Here is a 12480-nt window from a genome sequence, read left to right on the forward strand (position 1 = left end):
TGCCAGAAGTCAGAAGGGGGGACAGTCTCCACTGACTAGGACGACTGTCATGCAGGAGGCCAAGGTTCAATTTGCCTGCAAGTACCAAGTGCTCAAGTTAGTTCTGCTCTTCCACATGATAGACCAACTGGTAGCTTGGGTATTTCATTTCTGACCACTGATAAGTGTCTTTAAAAAGAAAAATAATCTGGAGGTGATCTCTGATTTTTTTTCTTAAAGCAGAAAGGAGAAAAATGTATATTCTCCAGTGATCACAACACAGGTAAACAGCTTGTACTGAAGCATACACGTTGGTCTAAAAATCAAGTTGTATGTCAGACAAGCAAGCCTTCTACATCAATAGAAGTTGTTAGACTGCATCATTTGACCATTTTCTTCACAAATCACTGTACTACAGAGAATGGCTGATGTGAAAGGTAGCTGAAGTAACCATTTTCATAATATTAAACTGTACTAAAGTCTCCTGAATTGTTTCATGCAATCTTCCTCTCCCCGCTCAGGCAGAAGCAAGGGCAATTGCCTGCTTAAGCTCCTAAGTTTTTAAGCTTAAGTTGTAAGATCTACCAGTTTACCACCCATCTCTGTCTTAGTAGTTGCAATGAACCTGGTCTGTGCTTCTCCACATTATGTCCTTGAATTCCAGGTTTGCATATTAGGATTGAGGATTTGGGGGTTTTGATTATTCCCATCCACGTTTCAAGTTAAATTTGGCAACTAACAAATTTATGGACAAACTACATTCATTCCTAAAAATTATTTTAGGTATACAAGCCAGTAATTCCATGTACTATGAGACACTGATTTGATGTACCAAAAGGGAATACAAAACAAACCCAAACCAAGCTATAGCAGAGAAGCAGCATTCGGGATACTATATGAGAATGCTTTTTATCTCCAATATATTCGAGAGATCCCCAAAGACTCCACTGAAAGAGCCTTACACCTTGAAAACAAAGAGGCAATCACATACTAACAAGCTGAAAAGCACGTTTTGGTTAAGCAGAGTAATCTTACTAATGCTGGAACCACCACAGTCATCAGTGCCTCCTCCTGTTCAACACTAATCTTGGTGCACCAGCTTAGTAGCCAATTTTTATACCTCCATCCTATCACATTACAGTATGGATCAGTTATTTTGCACAGAGTGGACACAAGATACTACACTATCCCACCATGCTTTCTTCAAAAAGCCTGCTCAGCATTGGCTTTCACATGCAGAAATAAAACGGAATAAACCTCAGTATTCAGGTTTATTTATATGTCAGGTACCTGAACGTTTGCTCATATGATCACACAATGGAAAAATACGTTTTAAAAGCTTTTTGACAAAGCAATCTCAAGTCTTATCAAGACTCCGAGCAAGAGTCCACATTTGCATAGACTGATCCCATGGCCTGTGCAGATTCATCTTGCACGTACCCAGAAGGTCAATACATCCAAAATATTCAGTATGGAACAGGAAACCAAATACCAACCTAGAGAACATTCCTGTGGTCTCACCATCAGACCTCTCTCAAATTGAGGCTGCCAAGTTTCAAGTCTCTCATATTACATGAGCCACAAGGGTTTGACAGCCCTGTCATGCCATCCCACCTCTCTGCCGAGACACACAGAGCTAGCTGAGGTCCAGGAAAGTTGAAAGCTCCTCCAGCACAAAAGGAACCACCTCAGCAGCTTCTAACAGCTAAAGAGATGCAAGTGCATCAATCAGAGCTGCTCACTCACTTAAACAGTAACTACAAGGACTATATCGTCACCCGAATAGGGGGAGATATCCCAAAGCTAGACTCTCCTGACTGCAGGCTGCCACACATTTTCCCCACAACCACAATACACCCCAACAGGTTCACACTCTGCTTTAGAAAGCTATGGATGTCTGAAAAAAAAGTTGACTCAGAAGTCAAGAAAACTTGACAAACTTTCAACAAGAAAAATTAAGACCCCTCCTGAAAAACTGTGCCTGAATAAGAGCGCCCACCAGAACAGAGCAGCAGAGATGGCTTTTAGATTACTGGGCGGAGGGGGGGCAGGGAGGGAGAGAGAAGAATAAGAGCTGAGAGTCATAAGACCACCTTCTGCTTAATACCTACCATATTCAGAAAGAAACAAGACATCAGTACTGTCGTGTTTATTTAGTAAAAATATATACAGAGAAATACCAGTCACCAGCTCCTCCTTCCAACAGCAGATGCTTGCAGACTCAGACACTGGTTAAGTGCTCAAGTGGTAACAGCGGTTTCCTACACAACAACAAAACTCAGCCTCTGTACTGATGCAGATACACATCACCGGCTTTCACCAACAAAAGCCCATGAGGTATGGTAAAGCAGAGCCAGGCTGACAGCTGAAAAGTCATGAAGACTGCAAGACATGAAGCGGGCACATTTGCTTTTCAAGCACCTGAATGTGTTGTCACAGACAGCTTCATCTAAGGTAGGGTGACCGGGAACAGGACAAGTGCAAGGATCAGCCTTTTTTTCCCCACAGATGGAGGCCGATTCCTGGGTAGCAACTGGTATTATGTGATCACTTCAGATCCCATGCTCCATACGGGAAACAAAGGCAGTGGTCCCCATCACTACCTCCATAGCCTGCCCCCCTTCACTCCATCTGTTGAGCAAAGGATCAGTTTTGGAGAGCAATAAAAACCAGCATATTAGTCAGCTGTAAGAACAGTTTCCCCTTTTCAGTTTGAAAAAAATGTATATGCGCTCACACACGCAGGGGTGTAGGTCAGAGCCCACAGCAGTTTCACTGTTCCTGTTTCCCTAAACGTTTAAGCAGATTCAGCTTAATGCACTTTTCCAGATCTTCTGGTTGGAGATGTTAGCCCACTGTGTTACAGCTAACCCTGTCTGGCTGTGCAGGACACTGACACTGACCACAGTGCCCACTCTGTTTAAGTGTATTAAACACTATTCCTCACATGCACACGCTTCCTTGCATGCACTCTTCACCTTTCAGTGGCAATAAGACATTTTATTAAGACAAACCTTTGGAAAAGTGTTGTTACCAGTCCTGCTCTCGGGTAACAGAAAGCCACAGACGAGGTACATGAGGTACAGAAACGTAGGCATGAAACTAAAACCAACTCCTCGCTTCCTCCTCTGCCATTTCAGGATCAGAATGGGGGACACTGAAAATAGATACTATTCTTAAAAGATTGTTAGATAACCTAAGAAAAAATATTGTAACTTTAAGATATTACCATTGCACTACAATTCCTCAAAAGCTACTTCTGGGATTTCTTCAGAAATAATTACTACTGTTACCTAAGAGAGACCGATATGTAAGTCTGACTGCTGCATCCAACCTTTCCTCCTGCCTATCTGTTTCAGGAAGAAAGGTAAAAATCACAGCAGAGGTAAAAGCTAAGGTGAAGCCATGGCTACCCGTTTGCTTGACCCAAATCCCTGAATCACCAAGGAAGAATGGCAGAAGGAGGGAGGTGGCCCACTATCACCTGAACTGCGAGTTTTTGAAGTCACTGGTTTGCCTGTCCCTGAAGTTGAGCTCTGTCCTTGAGCACTGGATGCTTGTTTGTGGGTTAGGTAGTCCTGCCTGCAAATTCAGCTCTATTAAGACAGAGTATTTATTACAATTTAATAATACATTCAAGTCAAAAACTGCGTTGGCTTAAATGTATTTTGCAATATTACATTAATTTCCTATTTTTTCCCATTCTAAGTATAGGTCTTCCCCAGTCCCGTAAAAAGAAACACATTAGATTTCCTTTCCCACCTTTAAAAGTTTGATTAATCTTTCCTTCTATTCAGAAATCAAATACAGGTAGCTCCTGCTTTAATAGGTTAGCTAAAGATAGATGAAAAAGCAATGCCTTAGCATGCAAAGATCAATGATCAAAGACCACCTCAAACATGAGAATACCAAAAAAAAAGCCACTAAGTAGAGGTCTTTTATTATCCCCAACTCTCCATTTTAAGAACTGCAGCTTGTTAGTTCTTCCCAAACGTCAATAGAAAATGGCATATTATACTAGTTTTGCCAACACATCAACCAGCCTTCCAGGAAATAATGTGTCAGCAACATATGGAAACTACTTGCAGGGGGTTTTTGGCATTTTTCTCCCGGACTGGCATGGTTTTAAGCACTAATTGTGGAAGCCACTAATGCTTCTGTTTTAGCTGTTAAATTTAAAACACCAGGGAACATTCAATCAGTGACAGTATGTGTTTATCATTTGATAGAAGTCACCAAACCTCCCTCACAAAGATTACCAGTTTCAATGTAATTTTTGCAACTAAAAGGTTTACTTTGGACTACATTTAGGCAAACAGCTTCAGAAAGTACAAGTAATCTTATTATCCTCTAAGCAGCAAAGAATAAGCTGTTAAGAGCCACATAGAAGCGCATGCTTCTGTATTTATGGAACAAACAACTTCAAGTAATAAATTTGGAAAGTTACTTTAAATGTAGTAGCACGTCACACTAGGGCATGGGGTAAAGACAGACACACCACAAACTACTTTTTAAAGGCTTGTGCTTTGACTATAAAAGGGACAAGTTGAGGCCAAGTTAGACTAGTCATCAGAAGTTCTCCTCAGTGGCATACATCAGAGCAAAAGCAATCAGTAAGATTAAGGGAAAAAGAAAGAAAAAAAAAACCCAACAACTACAAAACAAAAACATAGAAGCCAGACTAACATATAGAGCCCTCTCCTGAGATTTCAACTTTCAAAGAGGAGTTCAGCCATGCAGCAATAAAAGGCTCAGGCTGAAGAATTTTCCTTAGACTCTCTGCCAGCCCTGCATCAAACGCTCCCTGCGTGCTAGCAACAAGTCCTAAAAGCAGGTTTGACAAGGGCTTCACAGATTTGACAGATGATACTTGCAAAAGAGCTTTTGTAAAGCTTCAGACCTTATTTACAGTGAGGGACAAGAGCTCTGTTCAACTCTGTAAGCAACTGGTTTGCCCTACCAGGTCTGGAGCAAGAGGAAGATGGACTTGTCCAACTCCCCTTTCTATTACTGATGGGCTCGTAAGACTTAAAAAGTACAAACTGCTATTTTCATACAGCTGTGGGCTACTGCAATTCATACACAGAGCCAGGCTACGATCTTACTCCACAGCAGTTACTGTGCCCAGGAGCTTCTGCACAAGGCTACCCGTGTTGCCTGCAGGGCTCCACAAGGAGCTAGGTGTTCAGAGCTTGCAGTGCACTGGCATTGGGGTGGAGAAACACTGCCCCTGTGCTCCAAGTCACAAAGACAAAACCCACACAGACATGCAGGTGTTCCCACACCACCACCATCCTTCCCCTGTGCATCACAAATTACAACAAACAGGTACCCTAGAAGACTATTTTATATTAAAAAGTCTGCAGAGCAGCTTGGACAAATTTGATTTTAGCCTACCTTCAGACAGCCTGAGGAAAGAACAGTTGTTTGGAAAAGTCATATTGCAGCACATCAAACAATTATTCATTTTTGCCCTACAGAAGTAAAAGTTCTCCCTCCCCCTTTTAAGTCACATAAACCGCAGTCTCTTACTCCTGTCTGCTACAGGCAAGGAGAGATGAATATAGTGCTTCCAAAAAGCAATTTACCCACATCATAGATTTACCCTAGAAGTGTGTAACTTGCTGTTGCACCTCTTTACTGTAGCCTTCTCAATTAATTCAGCAATGCAGGAAAAGAGAGAAAAAAAAAAAAACAACTAGGATAGCTAGGATACACGCTATGTAAAACAGCATGAAGGTTACTTTCACCCTCCATAAGTATTTCTTCCCTCAGGGTATAAAGGAATTGCAATAAATATATAGACAAATTCCTTTTAGCACAGTCTATTTAGAAGTGAAATTATGACAGCTATATTAAACTCCACTGTAACATACTCATCATTCAAATTAAGACATTCAAGTGGCATGTGCTCACCAACAATATTTTAAACACAAACCACAGGTTTTGGGTACATGAACTTAAAAGACTTGACGAGTTGCCAGCGCCAGCAAGAATGCCCAGAGCCTGGAGAGGGATCATAGGTCAGCAGAAGAGCACCTGAAGAGCAGCACAAAGGAAATCCAGCCACTCCACCAGTAGGTCAGCCTCACTGGGGGCCCAACTTAAATGCCTCTATGCAAACACACGTAGCATGGGGAATAAACAAGGGGAATTAAGAGATGGGCACATGCCTGCAGGGCTGTGATCTTATTGGCATCACAGAGATGTGGTGGGATGGCTCCTATGATGGAATGTTGCGGTGGAAGGATACAGGCTCTTCAGGAAGGACAGGCAGGGGAGACAAGGAGGAGGTGTCACCCTCTACATCAATGACCAGCTGGAGTGCACTGAGGTTTGCCTGCAGATAGACAGGATTAAAGGCAGGACAGAGACAGGTGACATTGTAGTATGGGTCTGTTACAGGCCGCCTGACCAGGCAGACCAAGCGAATGAGACCCTCTACAGACAGACAGGAGCAGCCTCACATTCACAAGCCCCAGTCCTCATGGGGGATTACAGCCACCCCAATAGCTGTTAGAGGGGCAACAACAGTGGGCACAAGCAATGCAGGAGGTTCTTGGAATGCATTGACAGGAACTTCCTTCTCCAAGTGATAGGGGAACCAGTGAGGAGAGGTGCTATGCTGGACCTCACCAACAAGGAGGGGCTCATGGAGAATGTGAAGCTCAAGGGCAACCTTGGCTGCAATGCCCATGAAATAGCGGAGTTCAGGATCTTTAGGACAGTGAGGAAGGCAAACAACATCACTACCCTGAACTTCAGGAGAACTAACTTTGGTCTCTTCAGGGATCTGCTTGGTAGAGTACCAAGGGATAAAGCCCTGGAGGGAAAAGGGGCCCAAGAAAGCTGGTTAATATTCAAGAATCACCTCCTGCAAGCTCAGGAGCAATGTGTTCCAACGAAGAGGAAGTCAGGCAGAATGGCCAGGAGGCCTGCATGGATGAACAAGGAGCTGCTGGATAAAAATCAGACACAAACAGGAAGTCTACAAAGCATGGAAGCAAGGATATGTAGCCTGGGAGGAATATAGAGAAATGGTCTGAGCAGCCAGGGACCCACTATAGGAGATCAGGTTAGAGAACTTCTAAGGAACCTGAAAGTGCGTGACTGCATGGGGCCTAATGAGATGCATCTGTGGGTCCTAAAGGAACTAGTGGATGAAGTGGCTAAGCCCCTATCGATCATATTTGAGAAGCAGTGGCAATCCTGTGAAGTTCCCACAGACTGGAAAAGGGGAAATGCAACCCTCACTCTTAAAAAGGGAAATAAGGAAGACCTGGGGAACTACAGGCCAATTAGTCTCACCTTGGTGCCTGGCAAGACCATGGAGCAGATCCTCCTGGAAACTATGCTAAGGCACATGGAAAATAAGGAGGTGATTGGTGACAGCCACCATGGCTTCACCAAGGGCAAGTCATGGCTGAAAAATCTGGTAGCTTTCTATGACACAGTTACAGTATTGGTGGATAAGAGAAGAGCAACTGATGTCATCCACCTGGACTTGTGCAAAGTATCTGACACTGTCCCACACAACATCCTCCCCTCTAAACTGGAGACCAGATTTGATGGGTGGACCACTCTGTGGATATGGTATTGGCCTAAACCACTGCACTCAAAGAGTAGCAGTCAATAGCTTGATGTTCATGTGGAGACCAGTGATGAGCAGTGTTCCTCAGGGGTCAGTACTGGCATTGGCCCTGTTTGACACCTTCGTCGGTGATGTGGACAGTGTGGTCAAGTGCACCCTCAGCAAATGTGCCAACGATGCCAAGCCAAGTGGTGCTGTTGACATGCTTAAGGGCAGGGATACCATCCAGAGGGATCCTGACAGGCTTGAGAGGTGGGCACATGTGAACCTCAAAAAGTTCAACAAGGCCAAGTGCAAGGTCCTGCAGGTGGGTTGAGGCAATCTGAAGCACAAATACAGGCTGGGAAGATAAAGGAATGAGAGCAGCCCTGAGGAGAAAGACTTGGGGGTGTTGGTGGACAAGAAGCTCAGCGTGAGCCAGTATTGTGTGCCTGCAGCCCAGAAAGCCAACTGAATCCTGGGCTGCATCCAAAGACGCATGACCAGCAGGCTGAGGGAGATTTTCCTCCTCTGCTCTTGTGAGGCCCCACCTGGAGCACTGCATTCAACTTAAGGGCCTCCAACATAAGGAGATGGACCTGTTGGAACAAGTCCAGAGGAGGGCCATGAAGATGATCAGAGGGCTGGAATACCTCTGCTATGAAGAAACACTGGGAGAGTTGGGGTTGTTCAGCCTGGAGAAGAGAAGGCTCCAGAAAGACCTTACATCAACCTTCCAGTATCTCAAGGGAGCCTACAAGAAAGGTGGAGAGGGGTGTTTTACAAGGGAAAGTGGCTTTAAGCTGAAGGAGGGTAGATTTATTGAGATATTAGGAAGAAATTCTTTCCTGTGAGGGTGGTGAGGCACAGGAACAGGTTACCCAGAGAAGCTGTGGATGCCCCATCCCTGGCAGTGTTCCAGGCCAGGCTGGATGGGGCTTTGAGCAACCTGGTCTAGTGGAAGGTGTCCCTGCCCATGGCAGGGGGGTTGGAACTAGACAATCATTAAGGTCTCTTCCAACCCAAACCGCTCTAGGAGTTAAACATTTCGAAATAATTTCTCTTTCTGAAGAGGAAGCAGAACTTTCTCTCCATTGATTTAATTTATCCAGTTCAATGAGTGGGTTTTCAAGTTGTAAGAAATTAAATCAACTTGAAGTCTCTTAAAAGGTCACAAAAATGAAAGACATTTTTAAAAAGCCCAACTTCTAATACTTCTGAAAAAAGAAGTTAGATTTCTAAGGTATAAAATGCATAATGGGCATCCTGTTGGTGATACGTAAGTATTACAAGAAATTATGCCGGTTTCTTCAATTATAAATGCAAGTTGATAATGCACCACCCTTGAAAAAAAAGGTGCAGGGTATCAACTAAGTTTTTTAGTACAGAGAAATACATGAAAACTCTCACACTACCAAGACATCCTTAACGGATGCCAAATTAATAAAACGCTTGCTCTCAGTACAGGAAACAATTCTTTCAGCTATCCCATGTTCCTAGACGACAACGCCTACCAACGAGCTTTGTAGCATTGAAGCGCTTCACAGTGTCAAACAAGCTAGTCTAGCAAAGCCAAGTCTCTTTCTGTTCTTGAAAAAGCCTTACAAAAGTTATCGGAATGGCAGTAGGCCTCAAACTCCACCTACCACACAGCACACTACAGCTCTGCCGAGTTACCAGTGGGGGAAGACAGTACTGAAGAGCCAAGACTTGGCACTATGCAGCTTGTCACTGAGATCCCATCTCAGTGCCTCAAATACTGGGTCCCAGCTTATTGCAATTACCATCAGAAAAATACACTGCACCAGAAACTTAATAGAAAAGCAGAGCATTGAGCACATGCAGATTAGGAATAGCTGTCTGCAGGCTATAATCATCTCTCAGAGGGAAAAAACCCAACCCAAACAACCACACAGAAATCAGAAAGAACTAAACCTTATTGGTATATACCCACTTACTAGGAGGATACTTAAGTTTGAAAAAGCTCCCCCTCAGCACCACAGGCATTCTCCATTCAGAGTTTCACTGGGTAATAAGCCCTGCTGCTGCTCAGCTGGCACATAGGACAGAGCAGGATACATTAAACATAGCCATCTTACAGGCCTGTGCTACCACTACTTCAAAAAATAAGAACATCAGTAACCAAAGCTTGCAGGTCCAGGCCGTCCCTGCCCTGCTGTGCCAAGCCTGCCGTCACCCAGTCAGTACCTGACCTTCCTGGGTCACTACTTGAATGAAGTTGTTACAGTTCGTCATGACCTTAAGGATTTCTGAAGAGCTGCTCTTTAAGGTCAATCAACACTGAGCTGTGGGCTGATTTTTCTACTTTATTACTCCCCACCTTGCTCATGACAACCCCCCTCACGGAGACTAACAGGCTTTCACTCTATTTAAATACAGCTCCCCGCAAAAGAAGTGATCACCAACCACCCTCCCTCCTTCTCCTCTCCCCTTCAGAACAACACAGTTCCAGATTTATTTTCTGTTTGACCCATCCATTCGTACTTCATCAACTGATTAAGCTTGTGTGCTTTCTTGGTTGTGTTTCTCAAATCATCTGCCTACCGCTTGGACTGCTAAGAGTCTTTTCCCTTGACTAAGGATGCTAAAGAGTGCTGCTGGAACAAGCAAATACACACAGCAGCACCAGGCAGAGATCACTACAAGCTTCTGAAAGTTGAGCTGACAGTCTGAACACATTGTTCAGCTTCATCCAACTTAACATACGAGGGTTAGAAAAGAACCTTTTTCTTCAGAAGTAAGATTTTAAAATTTAATCTTAAAAGGAAAGTGTTATAAAGCCCCTATTAAAAGTTTTCTAGTGGAGGTATTTACTGTCTTATTCCTTGGATGAAACACAGATTGCCATTTTATTATCCAGCTGTTGAACACTCAAAAGTGAACTCTGATTTCTTTAGTTTTATCTTCCCTTTTTCTCTGATCCACCAGCAGATAACAAAGAGGCTGGTCAACCAAAAGCATGTCTGCCATCCCAGGAAGGGAAGGCAAGCCAAACAGAAGCTGAAATTACATTTACAGCAAAATCCCCAAATACATTAAACAATCATAACATTTTGTCTCCAACTATTGACATGGATGATGGAAAAGAGTACTTCATACTAGTTTCAGCAGCATGAGTGCAGCAGCTCTAACAGAAGGATGCTTTTCAGCACCATGCATATTTCATAACCATATACTTGGGCACCACCCCTTTAAATCACATTAAATCACAGGATAATAAGTGATATATTAATTCTGTGCTAGCTGTTTGCAGTATCATTCCTTTCTGTAGATATGGAAACATGAGCTCAAGCCACTAACTGTAACACTAAGCCCAGACTATTTTACTTCCCTGCTGAAATACAAATACCACACAACTTAATCAGAGTTAAGCAAAGTACTCGTTTGTCTGGGAAGTTGTTGGAACCTCAAATATTTATTCCATAGGCTTGAAGTTAGGAGCTCTTAATGAAAATAATTATAAATGCCATAAGTGTGAGGTTTCACATCTACGTACCTTGAAAAATTCCCATACTTACTTGACTTGAACATGAGATTTGTATAACAAAGCAAGATGAGGAAAGAAAATTGTCTCCCTCTGCCCAGCCAGACTTATCTCAGCATGCCTTGTACACTGCTCCATTCCCTCAACTACAGAGAGCATCCAGTCACCAATGCAGCATGGCTGTGACCTGGCCACTAACAGAAAATACTTGGGCTAACTGGCAGAAAACCTGGGTTTGCATCATCTGGCACAAGAGGCAGGAAGTGCTCCCCTGAGAGGGATGCTTTTAGCAGAATTCTTGGTCAACTCTGGTAAAAGGCCAGAATAAAATCTGATTAGAGATGGAGCCCCAGCGTCAAAGCTCCTACCTATCTTCCAGACACAGGCAACATGGTCCTCTGGATTAAGGTAAAGGCCACTAGACATATGAAGAACGGCAGTGCAATTGCTCTCTGCTTTCTTAATTTTTTCCATTTCAATTCATAAACACCAAGACTCGCAAATTCAGTTTGAGCTTTCTGCTCATCAAACCTTTGCTTAACCCTTGCATTCCAACCCAAACAGAACTAAAAATTAAGTTATCCAAATTTAACAAGTTACCCAGTTTTCAACAAGTTTCAAAGTCTTTCATGCAGATCAGTATCTTTCAGGATTATTTTTACAAGAGTCTACACTAGCTTGTTTATACTGGACTTTGACTCACAGATGAGTGCAACTATTTAACCTAAGAAGTTCTGTAAAAAGTTCCAATACCATCTGTAAAAATTCTCTTCCTCTCAGCTAAATAGGAAAATCAGATCGGTAGTCCTCCTTTAGGATACACCCTTGTTCAGGATTAGCTTTAAATTATAATCTTTGAAGTTACCAGATCACTGCACTGTTGAGCAATTTTTATTTTTTTTGGCTACCCAGGGAACTGTGTGAGTCTCCGTGTTAAGCACATGCTGTTCTACTTACATGGCAATATGCCAAACCTATTTAAATATTTAAACATTAACCTCAAAGTCACTGGTTTGTAGAAAAGCAGCTGTTAGTCTAGAGATTAAATTTGTTCTCCAGGCAGTATTGCTGAGTACAAAGGCCGTTTTGCCCCTCTCTGAAAGTGATTTCTGGAAGAGCTGAGGAACATGGAAAAGTTACTGGAGTACTCATAATTGCTTCAGTGACAGACTTCTTTTCTTTGCAAGTATGGACAGGCACAGATTACGTGACATTTTCCCCTCTGGCACTAGAAATTAATCTTCTGTGTTTTAAAATGCTACTGTTTTGTTTAAGTCAGTCAAAAAGTTTTGAACCTTTCATAGGCAAATTTTCCTTCAATTATTCTACACCAAAACCGAGCTACCAAACAGAAGGTAGTAAGCAGTATTCTACACTGACAACTAGAAGTCAAAATCAGGAAAACTTTAAAAAAAATTCCATGACA

Source organism: Falco naumanni, chromosome 1, assembly GCF_017639655.2.
Source record: "Falco naumanni isolate bFalNau1 chromosome 1, bFalNau1.pat, whole genome shotgun sequence".
Lineage (NCBI taxonomy): Eukaryota > Metazoa > Chordata > Aves > Falconiformes > Falconidae > Falco > Falco naumanni.